The sequence below is a fragment of the Suncus etruscus genome, chromosome 4, assembly GCF_024139225.1.
Source record: "Suncus etruscus isolate mSunEtr1 chromosome 4, mSunEtr1.pri.cur, whole genome shotgun sequence".
Classification (NCBI taxonomy): domain Eukaryota; kingdom Metazoa; phylum Chordata; class Mammalia; order Eulipotyphla; family Soricidae; genus Suncus; species Suncus etruscus.
In genome coordinates this window covers 160,143,761-160,158,853 of record NC_064851.1, presented here as the reverse complement: position 1 = coordinate 160,158,853, position 15,093 = coordinate 160,143,761, and the positions used below count along the sequence as shown (strand labels likewise).

Here is a 15,093-nt window from a genome sequence, read left to right as displayed (position 1 = left end):
TTAGGAAAAATGAAGACATGAAATTTGCTATGTTTGGATCGATATGGAGAGTATTATGTTAAGCAAAATAATTCAGAGGAAGAGGTATAGATATAGAACAAGCACTCTCATTTTCAGGATATTAAAGAAAAGATCGTATGGTATTAGTATCCATAGATAATACAGACAAGGTCTAGGAAGACCAGTCCAAGGTAGAAAGCTTGCCACAAATAGCAAGAGTGCCATTTGGGCAGGAACAATGGTAGTTGGAAATGATCACCCTGAAAAAAAAATTATACTGAAAAATAAGAAACCATCATTCTTCCTTTCCACCTGAAGAAGGGTGAGAGGAAAACTGTTGACATTAGAGGTGGAAATTGCACACCAGTGAAGGTTGTTGTACATTGGATTATTGTAACTCAATTATGAACCACTTGATTTGTGAAAAAAAAAACTGTAATACGAACAGACTTATAACCATGATGTTTAAATAAAAAATAAAATTTTTAAAAAATGGCATAAAAGTGCTCGCTTCAGCAGCACATATACTAAAATTGGAATGATACAGAGTAGATTAGCATGGCCCCTGAGCAAGGATGACATGCAAATTTGTGAAGCATTCCATATTTAAAAAAAAAAAGAAATTGCAAAAAAAATCCCTGCTGACCCCATTTAACCTTAATTACTTCTTCAAGGTTCTGTCTCTAAATATGATGACATTAGGTTTCAGGGATTATGGGGGTACAGTTGAGTTTGTGACCTCGCAAATACATGGAATTGTAGTCCTCAGAGAAACTGGCATGTCTGTATTAGACACATCCATATGCTGAGAGGATGGAGATGGCCAAGTCTATGGTCCTAGAAGATCCTCTTCTCTTTATTGCAATGTTTTTGTTGCTATGTGACTTTTATTTACCTTATAGGTTATCAAGTAGGTCTTTCCTCTAGTAATACTTTTTCCTGAGTTTTGAAGAGTTCTAACACAATTCAGCACTTTTACGCATCTCGACAATTAAACCTGAGGTTAAATAAGTTGTAAAAATGCAAATTCATTCTCAGAAGCACTTTCTACACTCTCTCAAGAAAAAAAATGGTAGTAATAGAATCACAGAAATTTCAAAAGTTTATATGACCTAAAGTAAGTCATCCTTTATAAACTCATTTCTGATTTTCTGCTTCCTTTAAGCTTGTTATTTGGCATAGTAAAGATAGCTCAAGTTGTAAAATAAATGAACTGCATGTATGAATTCCCAGATTTAATCCTAGTAGTACAGGGTCTCCCAACATTTTCAGGTGACCTCTGGCAACAGGCCCAAGTACCAAATCTTCAGGCCTGCAATACTAGATGAAAAAAATCTAGGGGGATATATTTCTTTTATTTTCTTCTGAGATTACTGTTTAATTACATAAAGAACAGCCAAGCTAGCTATACCATGTTGTATGACTGCAAGACAAACACCCTACCGTTGCACCACTACTCTGGCCCCAACGTTCCTTTTCCTTAAATTAATTTATTTAAACACTGTGGTTACAAGGTAGTTCAACTGGACGGATAGGACAACTTTCCTCTTGCTTCACATCCAGCATGTCCTTTGTATTCTGGTTTTGGTCAGAGGATGCAGTGATACATCATTTTTGCTTTGGCTTGGAAAGCACATAGTCTTCTGTTGTTGTTGTTCATTTTTGTTTATAGGTCACACTGGAAGTACTCAAAGTATGGTCTGTGCACTACTCCTGTCTCTGTGTTCAAGAATAAATCCTGGTGAGACTCAGGACACCTATGCAGTGTCAGGGATCAAATCTAGGTTGGCATAACACAAGGGGCTAAGTGTCTAACCCACTATACTATCTCTCTGACCTTGAAGTCACATAATTATTTAGAACCATTATAATATTAATATTATATTATTATATTATATATGATTAATTATTAACAGTAATTGTATTTATAAATAAATTTCACTATTAATATGATATTGATTATATATTAACATTAATATAAATGATTATATTATTAATAATTTTTAGAACCATTTGCAATTATCTCTATAATTTGTAGGACTTAAATATGTACAGTAAGATAGTAACAAGGGGTCAAAGACAACAAAATGGAAGAACTGAGATGGTTGGAAAGATAAGTTGAAAGGGAAAGTCACTGGAGTCCCTGGGGGGAGGAGGTAGGTACACTGGTGATGGTTACAATATTGGAATTATGTACATGAGCATCCATCATTAGCTACTGAAAATCACAGAAACTTGATCAATAATAAAAAATTAAAATGTATATAATTAAAATAAGTTGTTTAAAAAAAGTGCCATTTACCAGTTTCCCTCTGTGACTGGCAACACTTCGCTTAAAAATGAACTAGAAGGAGACCCATAGGCTTTTGGACCCAGAATTCACATCAGCAATGCTAACATGACCCACTCAGCAGGAGGCCCAGGGAAGAGCAGTGAACACTGAAAGCAAGGAGACATGTACTCATGCAGTTAGCACTGCTGAAAGGGCAATTCCACGGTGGTGCCTCCCTCATAGGACAGCCTGATGCTCAGTGAAGCACTGTTCATAGAGGTATTTAAAGGGCCAAAAACTGTACAGAGGTAAGAGCTTGCCTTGCACATGCACACTACTTCTGTTCCTGGCACAGCATGAGGTTCCCTGAGCACTGCTGGTAATGTTCCCTGAGTACGGGGGCCGGGGGGGAGGGAGGGAGGGAGGGAGGGAGGGAGGGAGGGAGGGAGGGAGGGAGGGAGGGAGGGAGGGAGGGAGGGAGGGAGGAAGGCAGGAAGGCAGGAAGGAAGGCAGGAAGGAAGGCAGGAAGGAAGGAAGGAAGGAAGGAAGGAAGGAAGGAAGGAAGGAAGGAAGGAAGGAAGGAAGGAAGGAAGGAAGGAAGGAAGGAGGGAGGGAGGGAGGGAGGGAAGGAGGGAGGGGAAGGGATGAAGGAAGGAAGGGAGGGGAAGGGAGGAAGGAAGGAAGGAAGGAAGAAAGGAAGGAAGGAAGGAAGGAGGGAGGGAAGGAGGGAGGGAGGGGAAGGAAGGAAGGAAGGAGGGAAAGAAGGAGGGAGGGAGGAAGGAAGGAAGGAAGGAAGGAAGGAGGAGGAAGGAAGGAATGAAGGAGGGAAGGAGGGAAGGAAGAAGGGAAGGAGGGAGGGAGGGGAAGGAAGGAAGGAAGGAGGGAAGGAAGGGAGGGAGGAAGGAAGGAAGGAAGGAGGAGGAAGGAAGGAATGAAGGAGGGAAGGAGGGAAGGAAGAAGGGAAGGAGGGAGGGAGGGGAAGGAAGGAAGGAGGAAAGGAAGGAAGGAAGGAAGGAAGGAAGGAAGGAAGGAAGGAAGGAAGGAAGGAAGGAAGGAAGGAAGGAAGGAAGGAAGGAAGGAAGGAAGGAAGGAAGGAGGGAAGGAAGGAAGGATTAATTTCAGTCAGGTCTCATAGTTTTATCTTACATGTTCCATTACTCTTTTGGCCTTATAACTTTATATGTATGATTTATGTGTTTTGTTTAAATGTTAGTCAGTGACAGATATAAAGGAAGATCAATAAAGAAAGAAGAAAGGTGCTTAAGAACTTTGGAACTTAATTTCTTAAATGTCAGGCTAAAAAAATCTGAGAGGGCAACCTGGAATATGGCATATATCTTAAAGACCAATTAGCATGCTACATGGCTTTCATTAAATGGATACTTCATTTAACTAGCTATATTGCTTTCACTCAACAGCTTAATAACCCAGAAAGTTGTAAAACTAAATGCCTACCCTATTGATTAGCTGTCAAAAATATTATAATATTTCACCTCTCATAAAATATGTACTAAAAATTTATTAGGACATTAATATACAAATTTACCTCTCTAGTGGGATATGTTATGAATCCAAAGCACTATGTTTCCTTTGGTCTTTGAAAGAAATAGTGTTCTTAGGACTTTAGAAAATACATATTCACATGTGTAACACTTCATAAACATGTATATTTCCTTTAAACTTTTGCATATGTTCTATCTTTTAGTATTTTGAAAGAGAGGTTTAATAATCTTTAAAGGTTCGTAAAGGAATTTTAAAATCACATAAAATATATTAAACAGCACATTCCTGAAAACATATGAGAAAAATATAAATTATTCTTAAACAATCATTCTTTTCCTTCTGAGATAAAATGGGCTCCATTTTACCGAGCTTTGGATTCTCTGTGCTGAAACTAAAACACCACATAACATATTTTATAAATATGAAATGAATTTTATGACATCAAGGTTAAATATGAAACTCATACTGCTATTATTATATTAGGATATATGCTCTAATAATCACCAAAAATGTGTAAAGACTTACTCCACCTTTTCAGAATAATGCTTGTAGTTTATTTTTATTTGAATTCTTTCAGCTTCTGAGAACAGGTTTTTTAATTGTCAAACACACTAATTGTCACAATTAGTCACAAGCTAAGAAATTATGAGATAAGGTAAGTTCAGAATTAGTATAATTGAGCTAGAAAGTTAGCAGTAGGTAAGGCATTGTCTTACATGCTGTTGACCTTATCACTTCCTATTGTCTTCCAACTCTCTCCAGGATTGATCCCTGAGAACAAACCCCAGAGTATGACCTGAACACCACTAAGTGTCTGAAATAGAGAGAAAGAGAAGAAATCACAAATCCCATGGAGTAAAGGGAAGAAATTACATGTTGGTATGTGGGTAATTCCAGAGTAAAAGTTCTTAGTTTTAAACTCTTAGATTCTTAGTTTTAAATTGATATGTGACTCATAACATTGCATTCACTTTAGGTGTATAGCATAACTATGATGCATAAATATTGCAAATGATTACAAAAATGTCTTTAACAATGATCATCAGGTAGTTACAGAATTTATAAATTATGATTAGAACTTTTAATACTTCCCCTTTGTTAATTGGTTTATTTGTTCAATCGTTTTTTTATGGATATTTTTGTATGTATATAGGATTGAACACATATACCATCCTAAACATCTCCATTTAAGGGGAGGAGGCCCACCAGATGTATCCCCGAATTTCCCTGGTGTGGAGAACTGGAAAAAACCTCCACGGGGTTCCTCAAAAGGCCTGTTGTGGACGCTTCTTCCCCTACATGAATAGTTGAGGAATTCCTGAAGAGATAAATCCATGCTGTGGTATTACATTTTCTGTCATATTTGGCTATCTCTCCTTTGTAAAATCTCAGGCAAAATTATGGCCTCAATCAAATTATTTTCAGAAATTCCAGCACCAAAGATTACTAAGAGAACCCCTTTTCTGGATAATAGCACCAAAATCAAAGACAATATATTTTTCTTTTTCAAATATGTCCTTGTAGCCTCAATTTCTGGTAATCAAGGGCATAGCCAGAATGCAGATCCTGGGCTATTGACACTTCCCAGAAAATGGGAACTACACTTTAGTGGATTTAGCTTTTTCCTTCACTTGACCTCTGAAACAACCGAGACCATCTCAGTGAAGATCATATTCCTAGATTTTTTCCTACTTCTTAATGATCTCTTATTTTGCATTTGAAGTTAATTTGTTAAGAACTGCCTTGAGTTGTGATCTTCTCCTTTATAACTCACACCCATAGCTTAAGTATTGTCTACTGTTAAACTTTGCTTTGTGGTTGTAAACATTCTTCTTAATACCTACGACTGGCTTTATCCCTTACAAAACCCTCTACTTAAAAACTAAACTTGTCTCACGTCTATGCCAGAAGACGCAGATCCCCATATACAATATTTGTGTGTGGTTTTCATTTATTTCATATTTTGCCGCCCATGCAACCCACTCTTCCTGAAGTGGATTCGTTGAAATTCCACTGGCACTGTAGGACAGAAGCCACCCAAGTTTCAGTTCCATCCCATTACCGGAAAGATCCTTACTTCCCCTTTTTCACCCATCCACCTTTCCTTCCAGTAATTACTATAGTTTCCACGAAGTCTAAAAATTACCATTGTTCTTTTTTTTCTGCCAGTTACATTATTTTTAGTTATCTATAGTCTATATATGAGTGAGACTGTCTTGTCATTGTCTTCTAGTTTCTGATATATTTCATTTACTATAATCATTTTAAATTCTATCCATTTTGTCCCAAAGACACAATTTCATCATTTTTAATGGCAGAGCAATAGACTGCTGATTTATCCATTTACCTATTAGTGGTATTTAGGGTTATTTCATATTTGGGTCATTGTGAATAATGATGTTATGAACATAGGGTTGCAAATATTTGAGTGAAATAACCTTTTATATGTTTTCATATTTTTCAGATATATGCTTGAAATGGTATTACTATATCATTTTGTCTTTCTATTTTATTTAGGAGAGGAGGATTTGGGCAATATTCAGAGTGCTTCAGAGTTATTCCTGGATCTGTAACCTGGTTGCCCCTGGTGGTGCTTACAGAACCATATACAATGCAGGGGATAAAGAGCCTTACGTCCTGTACTCTCTCTAGACCCTCCTTTTATCGGCTTAAGGAATTTTCCAGAGAGGCTGCATCAATATACATTCCCTCAACAATTTTAGTTTTTTACATCCTCAATGTAATTTATTATTTTCCCTAGTTTTACATGTCATGCAATACCTCATTAAGCTTTTTAGTTTTACTTCTCTAATAATAATAATAAAAATGATATTGTACGATTTTTATGTCTGGATGCCAACTGTGTCTTCTTCCTTGAAGAAGTGTATATTCAAGGTCTTTTATCCATTACTTTTTTTTTTTTTTTTTTTGGTTTTTAGGCCACACCGTTTGATGCTCAGGGGTTACTCCTGGCTATGTGCTCAGAAATTGCTCCTGGCTTGGGGTACCATATGGGACGCCAGGGGATCGAACCACGGTCTGTCCTATGCTAGCGCTTGCAAGGCAGACACCTTACCTCTAGTACCACCTTCCCGGCCCCTATCCATTACTTTTTAAATTTATTTATTGCTCATGTCAATGTGAAGTTTGTCAGTTCTTTAAATTTTTTTTTTTTTTTTGGTTTTTGGGCCACACCCGTTTGATGCTCAGGGGTTACTCCTGGCTATGCGCTCAGAAATCGCCCCTGGCTTGGGGGGACCATATGGGATGCCAGGGGATCGAACCGAGGTCCGTCCTACGCTAGCACTTGCAAGGCAGACACCTTACCTCTAGCGCCACCTTCCCGGCCCTCTTTAAATATTTTTAATATTAACCTTTTGTGTGCTGCTTTCCTTCTGGTTTTGTAGATGTTTCTTTTTCTTTCTTTTTTTTTTTTTTTTTTTGGTTCTTTGGTTTTTGGTTTTTGGGTCACACCTGGCAGCGCTCAGGGATTACTCCTGGCTCTACCCTCAGAAATCGCTCCTGGCAAGCTCGGGGGACCATATGGGATGGCGGGATTTGAATCACCAACCTTTTGCGTGCAAGACAAACACCTTACCTCCATGCTATCTCTCCGGCCCCAGATTATTCTTTTTCTAAGTAAATGCATTTTAATTTGATATAATTTCTTTTTTTTTTTTTTTTTTTTGGTTTTTGGGTCACACCCGTTTGACGGTCAGGGGTTACTCCTGGCTATGTGCTCAGAAATCGCCCCTGGCTTGGGGGGACCATATGGGACGCCGGGGGATCGAACCGCGGTCCGTTCCTTGGCTAGCGCTTGTAAGGCAGACACCTTACCTCTAGTGCCACCTTCCCGGCCCCATGATATAATTTCTTTTGCCTAGTCTTTTACTGGCAATGGGGTGGAGCCTCTAAATAGATATCTGATTGAGATTCTAGAGAATATCACTTATATTTTCATATATATTTGATAGTATAGGATCTAATATCTAAGCATGCAATCCATTTTGAGTCAACTATTTTCATGTGATGTTAAATAATTACAAATTATATTTTTGGCAAATGGTTGTTCCATTTTTCCATAATTTGTTGAAGAGGTTTTTGTCCCTATTTTTGTTTGTTCAGAGACCACCCCAGTAATGCATAGAGCTTACTCCTATTTCTGTGTCTGTGGTGGATCACTCTTGGTGGGACCTGAGAGACCATATGTAGAGCTGAAGATTGAACTAAGAGATCTGTAGTCAAGAAACAGCTCTACCTGCTGTACTATCTAAGAGGCTTTTTTATTGTGTGGACGTGTCTCCTTTGTAATAGAATATATGTTCATATATCTGTGCATTTGTTTCTGGCTCTCTATTCTATTACTTTAGTTTGTGTTTCTGTTTTGTTCCAATACCACACTGTTTAAATTACTATTGCTTTGACATGTAATTTCAGTCATGACATATAATGATTCAATTTTTGCTCTTTTTTTTCTCATAAATGCTTTGACTACTTGGGATCTTTCATGTTTCCATACACATTTTTGAATTATTCTGTTTTCATAAAAAGATTCAGATGGCATTTTAATAAACATTAAAAGTTATAGATTTCTTTAAGTAAGATGGTCATTTTAATCATGTTTTTTCCTTCCAATTAATGAACACAGATCTTATTCCATTTCTCTTTGTTTTCCTTCAGTCCTTTTAATCATATCCTCTAAGATTCCAATGTTTCACCTCTTTTGCTAGGTGTCTCCCAGGTATTTTATCTTTTGTTGATATAATTGTAAATGGGATTGTTTTCTTGGTTTCTTTTTCCTCTAGCTCATTGTTTGTGTATAGAAATGCAATGGATTTATGTGTATTGATTTTATGTCTTGCCACTTTACTGAAACCATTCATTACTAAGATTTACTCTTACAGCAACTTTCAGATATACAATATAGTATGAACTCTTCTCACCATTCTGTAATTTTATTCCCAGAATTTATTTATAACTAGTGGTTTGCACCTTTTGACCTCAGTTACCATTTTGCCCATCTCATCAACCTGGGCTCAGAAAACCATCACTGTTCTCTATCCATGAGTTTAAATGTTTATTTATTAATTTAGGTTCCACATATAAGTGATATCATGTGGTCTTTATCTTTGGCTTATTTTACTTAGTATAATATCATAAAGGCCTCTAATATTTGGCACAAAAGGAAAGACTCTTATTTTATACAGGATCTACCCTGTACACACCTGGAAGTCTTCTCTTCCCATCTCATGTGCCATAAATGTGTGTTTTGTGGGGACAAGGTATCCCAAGCAGAGTTCAAGCCATACAGAGACACTCCTAGTAATACTTTGACAACAAGACCAGAAAACTTAGTATTCAGTGAAAACCACCAGGTTCTATTTCCAGTAGTCAATGGCCCCCTGAGAATTTATTGATAGGTGGAACCTTGGAGCTCACCAGTCCTCCTGGGTCTCGGCATGGTACAACTATTGGCATGAGCACTTAGCACTGGGAGTCTTAAAAGATAGTACAAGAGCTTACTAAACTTTCTGACAATGTTCTTGATTTTTACTTTTCTTTATATTCTTTTTTTTGCTTTCACATCTGAAAACAAATGTATTATGATCAATTATGTCAACTAAATAATACATACATGTAATAATTTAAATAAAGGAAATTTTTAAATAAAAATAATACAGGAGTTAAAGCACTTAACTTGCCTCCTATTAGCCCCAATTAGGTCCACAAACCATATGCAAAAGTTTAACAACATTTTATTATACAGGAATATGAATAAAACTGAAATGTTAAGTACTTTTTGCTGAGTGCTCTGAATTAGAGAATTCAATGAAATTTATCTTTTCTATTTTCAGGATGAACAAGTTTTTATTGATAAATAAAAAAGGGAGAATAAATTAAAGTCACTGATGTTAACTTTATAGAATCACCATAACAACATTCACCATGTATCATGTGATGACTGGAGCATGAAGCTCTTCTCTCACTTAATCCTTCCTATATCCAGGTAAGTTAAGCATGATTATTTTTGCACAATTTTTTCACTGGGATATAAACAGAACTTAAAAGGATTTCACCATCTTGACCAAGATACACACTTGTAAGTGGTTGACTCTGAATTAAAATCATAATGGTCCGGTGGGAAGTTTGGTCTTTTAATCACTGACTATTCTGTATACAAATATAAACTGTTAAAAGCAAGTTGAATATGGCATAAAAGCAACGAACTAGGTAGGCCACAAAACTTACAGAAATGTAATTGGATAAATATAACTATATCAAGAAAGAAAACAATTGAACAATAAGGAATGAACTCCTTTCCAAAAAACTATATTGGAATATAACGTAACTATGTAGAGGAAATACTATATCTTTAAGGAAACTGGAAAACAAGAGTAATAGCTAGTAGGGGAGTATTGATGAGAGAGCAGGCAGCATCCTATTTCTTAAATTTTTCAAACAGTAAGAAATCCATCTGTGCAAGAGACCAACTCGATGTGGGTGAAATATCAGACCAGCTAAGCCTGGAGGCCAAGAAAACCAAATTAAAGAGGAAGTTCCAAACAAGGAGGGAAAAATCAGGTAAAACTATAAAGTGAATTGGACTTGAAGTGTGGGTCTTTGTGTAATCAAATGGATCTTAAAATATGTACAATGTTATAATGCAGTATTGCTTCAAATAAAAAAAAATTTTAAATCTTAGTTACTAGAGTAAGACATCTTTTTTTATTGAGGTTAAAGAGTAAGCAGTGAGAAGGGGCCAGCGAGGTGGTGCTAGAGGTAAGGTGTCTGCCTTGCAAGCGCTAGCCAAGGAAGGACCGCGGTTCGATTCCCTGGCATCCCGTATGGTCCCCCCAAGCCAGGGGCAATTTCTGAGCGCTTAGCCAGGAGTAACCTCTGAGCATCAAACGGGTGTGGCCCGAAAAAAAAACAAAACAAAAAAAAAAAGAATATAGGGTTTCTCTTCCTGCTTTGGCATTGACTTACTCCAAAGAGTACTCCCAACACCCAGGCGACTCAGCAACAGTCTGCATGCATGGCAGATTGCTCTGCATGTAATGATATGCTGAAACTCGAGGATGCTCCACATCAGCCTGACATCAACAAAAGAAATGCACAGAATCCAGAGTCTTTAAATATAAAAGTCTGATACCAACTATAGCTAAAGTGTGCAAAAGTTTCACCGGGACCTTGAGAATGACTGGAGTTGGATAGACTGGTATGCCTGGAACCCAGAGTCTGTCTTATGCCAATAAACTTCTGGGGTAAGGCCTTTTTGTAATCAGGTCAAGGATTTTTTTTTCCATTTTCTCCATTTTTCTGGACCTATGCAAACATTGGCGATTGCCACTATCACACCTTTACTATATATTTTTTTACTCTTATCCTTTAAGGAAAAAAAAATACAACTTACTGAACTTAAAAACAAATTACTGTAGTAGAATGCCTGTCTCGAATACAGGCAGGGTATGGGAAAGGGGGAAGGGGATAATGTTGCACTGGTGAAGGGGGGTGTTCCGGTTATGACTGTAACCCAAATATGATCATGTTACTTAAATAAAAATATATTTAATAAAAAAAAAAAGAGTAAGCAGTGAGCAACCAGCGCAATAGTACAACTGGTAAGGTACTTGTCTTGCACCTGGTCAACCTGGGTTCAATCTCCAGCACCCAAATTTCCCCCTGTGCACCACCAGGAGTGATAGCTGAGTGCAGAACCAGGAGAAAGCCCTGAGCACTGCCAGGTATGGTCCAAAAACCCATAATAATAACAATACATAAAGAGAAAGTAGTGGGATAGAGGTGGGAGATAGTTGTCAGATCATCTTAAGGAAAAATCCAACATCCTATCACAATGATGCAATCCCATTGCTCCTAGAGAAGGATACTACCTAGAGAAGCCTCAAATGGATAATAACTGCTACTGTACGCTGATGTTTTGCTTCTCTATCCCTCTCTTGAAGACTAATCTAGTATGTAAGCACTTTAACATGGCAATCTGGGACTGTGATAGGCTTCATCAGGTACCGTATTTTCCAGCATATAAGATGACTTTTAAAACAAAAAAAAGTCAACCGAAAATCAGGGGTCATCTTATATGTCAAGTATATCCCGAAAAATGTTTCAATATGCCGCTAAACGAAACAAAAAAAAAAATTGGGCCACAGAGTTTCCAAATCTCTTTCTTGGGGGCTCCCAAACAGTACTCAGGAGATCTGGGGGCCACTTCTGGCAAAACCCAGCTAACTGTGTTGGTGGTTCAGTGCTAGGATCCGAGGATGGGGTGTTGTTTGGCTCATGTAGTGGGGGAGATTAACTGAGGCCACCAGGGAATTGCCAGAAAAGGTGCCTCTGATAACGGACCAATCACTGCAAGGCTGTTCAGACTAACTCTCTAACTGAGGCAATCCAAGCAGGCTTTTGATGCATGCAAATTAGACAATGTTCTGGACACTGTAAAAGCCTGCTCAGATTGGCTAGAGTCAGAGAGGAAGTCTATTGCAGTATAACCTTTGAACCTTTGCTTGTTGTGATTGGCTCACTGTGGTACATAGAGTTGCAGCACAGGAACGTTCTGTCTGATACAGCGAATATAGGCCTAAATCTATATTTTAACTGCAAAATTAGGGGGTCGTCTTATACGCCAGTCGTCTTATACTCCGGAAAATACAGTAGTTCCATTGTAGTTCTAACTTCATCTTCCCTGTGAGCTGCATCCTATAGTAGCTGAGCCTGGTATCTGGGACCAAGAAATGGTTACCCATCAGGGAAATTTAGGACTCTTTTCATCTATGATTATCTTTTTCAGTCTTGTTATTTTTCTAGATAGCTCTCCTATAAAGCTATACATAGTCCATTCCAGTCCAGAGCTTCCAGTTCAATTTTCCAGTTCTTTTAAGGATCATGCTTGAGCACATAGGAAGAAATAGCTACTAAACAATACTAAATATTTGGAGGTGACACAAATATTCTTCCACCCACACTCAGAGAACCATATGTGGCTTTTGATTCCCTCACCCCAAAGTAAACTAATGTATTACATCGAAGTTTAAAGCTGCTTCTAACAACAACAAAAATAAGTGATTGCTATAAATAAACAAAAATCAAAGAAAAAGCCTAAAACTGAATTCTAAAAAGTATACTGAATGAATAAATATTCAGAACTACCTATTATGAGATGATAATTTTCAATATAGTAGAAAAATTCTATCTATAACTTCCTTGTTGTTTCTCTTTTCTGCTCTTTAAGAACTGGAGATAAAACCCAATAAATTATTTTCCTGCTAATTGACCCCTGCTCTACTAGTTTGTGAGGTTTATGAGGTGAAGGTGGAAACTACTCTAATAGATGAAAAGTATTTTTTAGATTATTTATGGTTTTCACTCAACGCAAATGATCTTGAAAAGCTGAATGAAATATTGACTGATGTTAAAATAGGCATGGTCCTTACCCTCAAGTGATCTGTAGCAGTCTTTTTGGGAGGAAGACTGGCCTATGCTTGGGCACTGTCACAAGAGGGTCACCTCAGATGCCCCCTTCAGAATCTTGTCACAAGTAGAGTGATGACCCTGTTCGCCATCTTAGACTGTTAGGGACCACTTCTTACTTCACCTGATCCTAACTCCTTTTTCTCCCTATTCTCCCTATTCTGCTCCTCTCAGACACCATCCACAGTTGACTCAATGCTCACCCAAAAGCAAGATTCTCAACTCTCTGAGATATGGCCATTGAAGTCTGAATTCTACCCTCATTTTCCTACTCCTGAAATAAGTTGGGCTATCAAGTTTTTGGCTGGAGATCTGTGACAGAAGGAAAAGGTGGACATTCCTCCTTTAACTCCCTTCACTTCTCTGCTTCACTAAAAGGCCATAAAAGAGATTCTGTCTAAATGATTGTGACTCCTGTTAGATTATCCCTCGCTCATACTTGCTCCCTGCATCTAACAAGACATCTCTGATCCTACCAGACTATGAGCCATGAATAGCTTTAGTGCAAATGGACCCTGACCTAGGGATGCGGCATGACTGTAAATCACCTATTTTGTCTACATAAGACTTTGGTTTGATGAGGCATAAAAAAAATTTTCTTCCACATTTTTTAGACCCTCTCTCATGAAATCAGTTGTAACTTTTTCCCTTAGCTCTGTCTGCACCTTTATAAACTGCCTCTTCACTTCAAAGCTCAGTGAGTGGCATAGAACTCAAAGAAGTGAAAAGAATCCCCTGTGTTTGAAAACTCTGTATTCAATCCTTGCTCTGCATGGACCCCCAGTACTGCATTGGTGGCCATAGTGGTCCCAGGGGCAAAACCATTTGACAAAGGAGCACTATATTTCTGAGCCTATACACAAGAGAGACCTACAAAGGACTACTGGGAAGCTCCCTGCCCCCCACAAAAAACATCAGTGTTTATTGTCAGATGCCTTCTGATACAAATATATGTTCTGAGGGTCTTGCCTAAGAGCTAAGAAACCACTTGCTTTGTAAGAACAGTAAGGCAGGAATTCAGGATGTAAATCAGCATCTATTAATAAGTAACAAAATCCGTGCCATAAAAAAAGAGTAGAGGTAAATTAAAGAAAATTATTTAAAGGAAGATCTCATGAGGAAAATGTTTTTCTTATTTTTAAAACTAAGGAGAAGTTTAGGGAGGTAGCTACAAAGACTGGAACAAATGCTTTACATCCAGAGGCTCCAAATTTGATCCCTGGCATCGAATGACCTTGAACACTGTCAGGCATAGAATAGACCTGGTGGCCTTCAAGCACCACTGGGCTGAGCATTTAATTGTTAGGCTCACCAAGCGTAAGCCCTGTGCACCTAAGTACTGCTGAAGAGCCCACCAAAGGAAGTTTAAAACGAATACCTATTCAATAATCGTGCAATTTATATTTATAATAAATTATATTTATTTATATTTTCCTAAATTAAATTTTCTTAATTTATCCATATAAGCTATTTCTAAATCTTCTAGCAAGAGATACAGAGGAGAAGCCTAATTCCCTCTAACAAAATGTGTGTTAGCAATCCCATGCCTAAAAAGGTCATAAACAATAGCTTCAAGTCTAAAGACTTGAAGTGGCATAGGTCACTTGATTTACAGACACTGATAAATAAATGAGCTTTTAGTAATCGCTAACTGGGACTGAAGTCTTCATGTTTATCATGTCCATTTATTTTCTTAAAAACTGTGCTGGAATATGTAAATGTCGGTTTGATTCATTTGGGAGTTCTCATTCTCAGAATCCACTTCCCTGTATTGCTCTAAGATAGTACAGGCCAAGAGAACCTCTAGAGAAATTATGAAAGGGAGTGAT

At 37.7% G+C, this 15,093-nt stretch overlaps 1 non-coding gene across 1 annotated transcript; it reads left to right on the top strand.

Moving 5' to 3' along the window:
- The first annotated feature begins 503 nt into the window (after positions 1 to 503).
- Positions 504 to 610, top strand: LOC126008511 (U6 spliceosomal RNA). The gene has a single exon (XR_007495838.1). It is a non-coding gene; the product is annotated as a U6 spliceosomal RNA (small nuclear RNA).
- Positions 611 to 15,093: the final 14,483 nt, after the last annotated feature.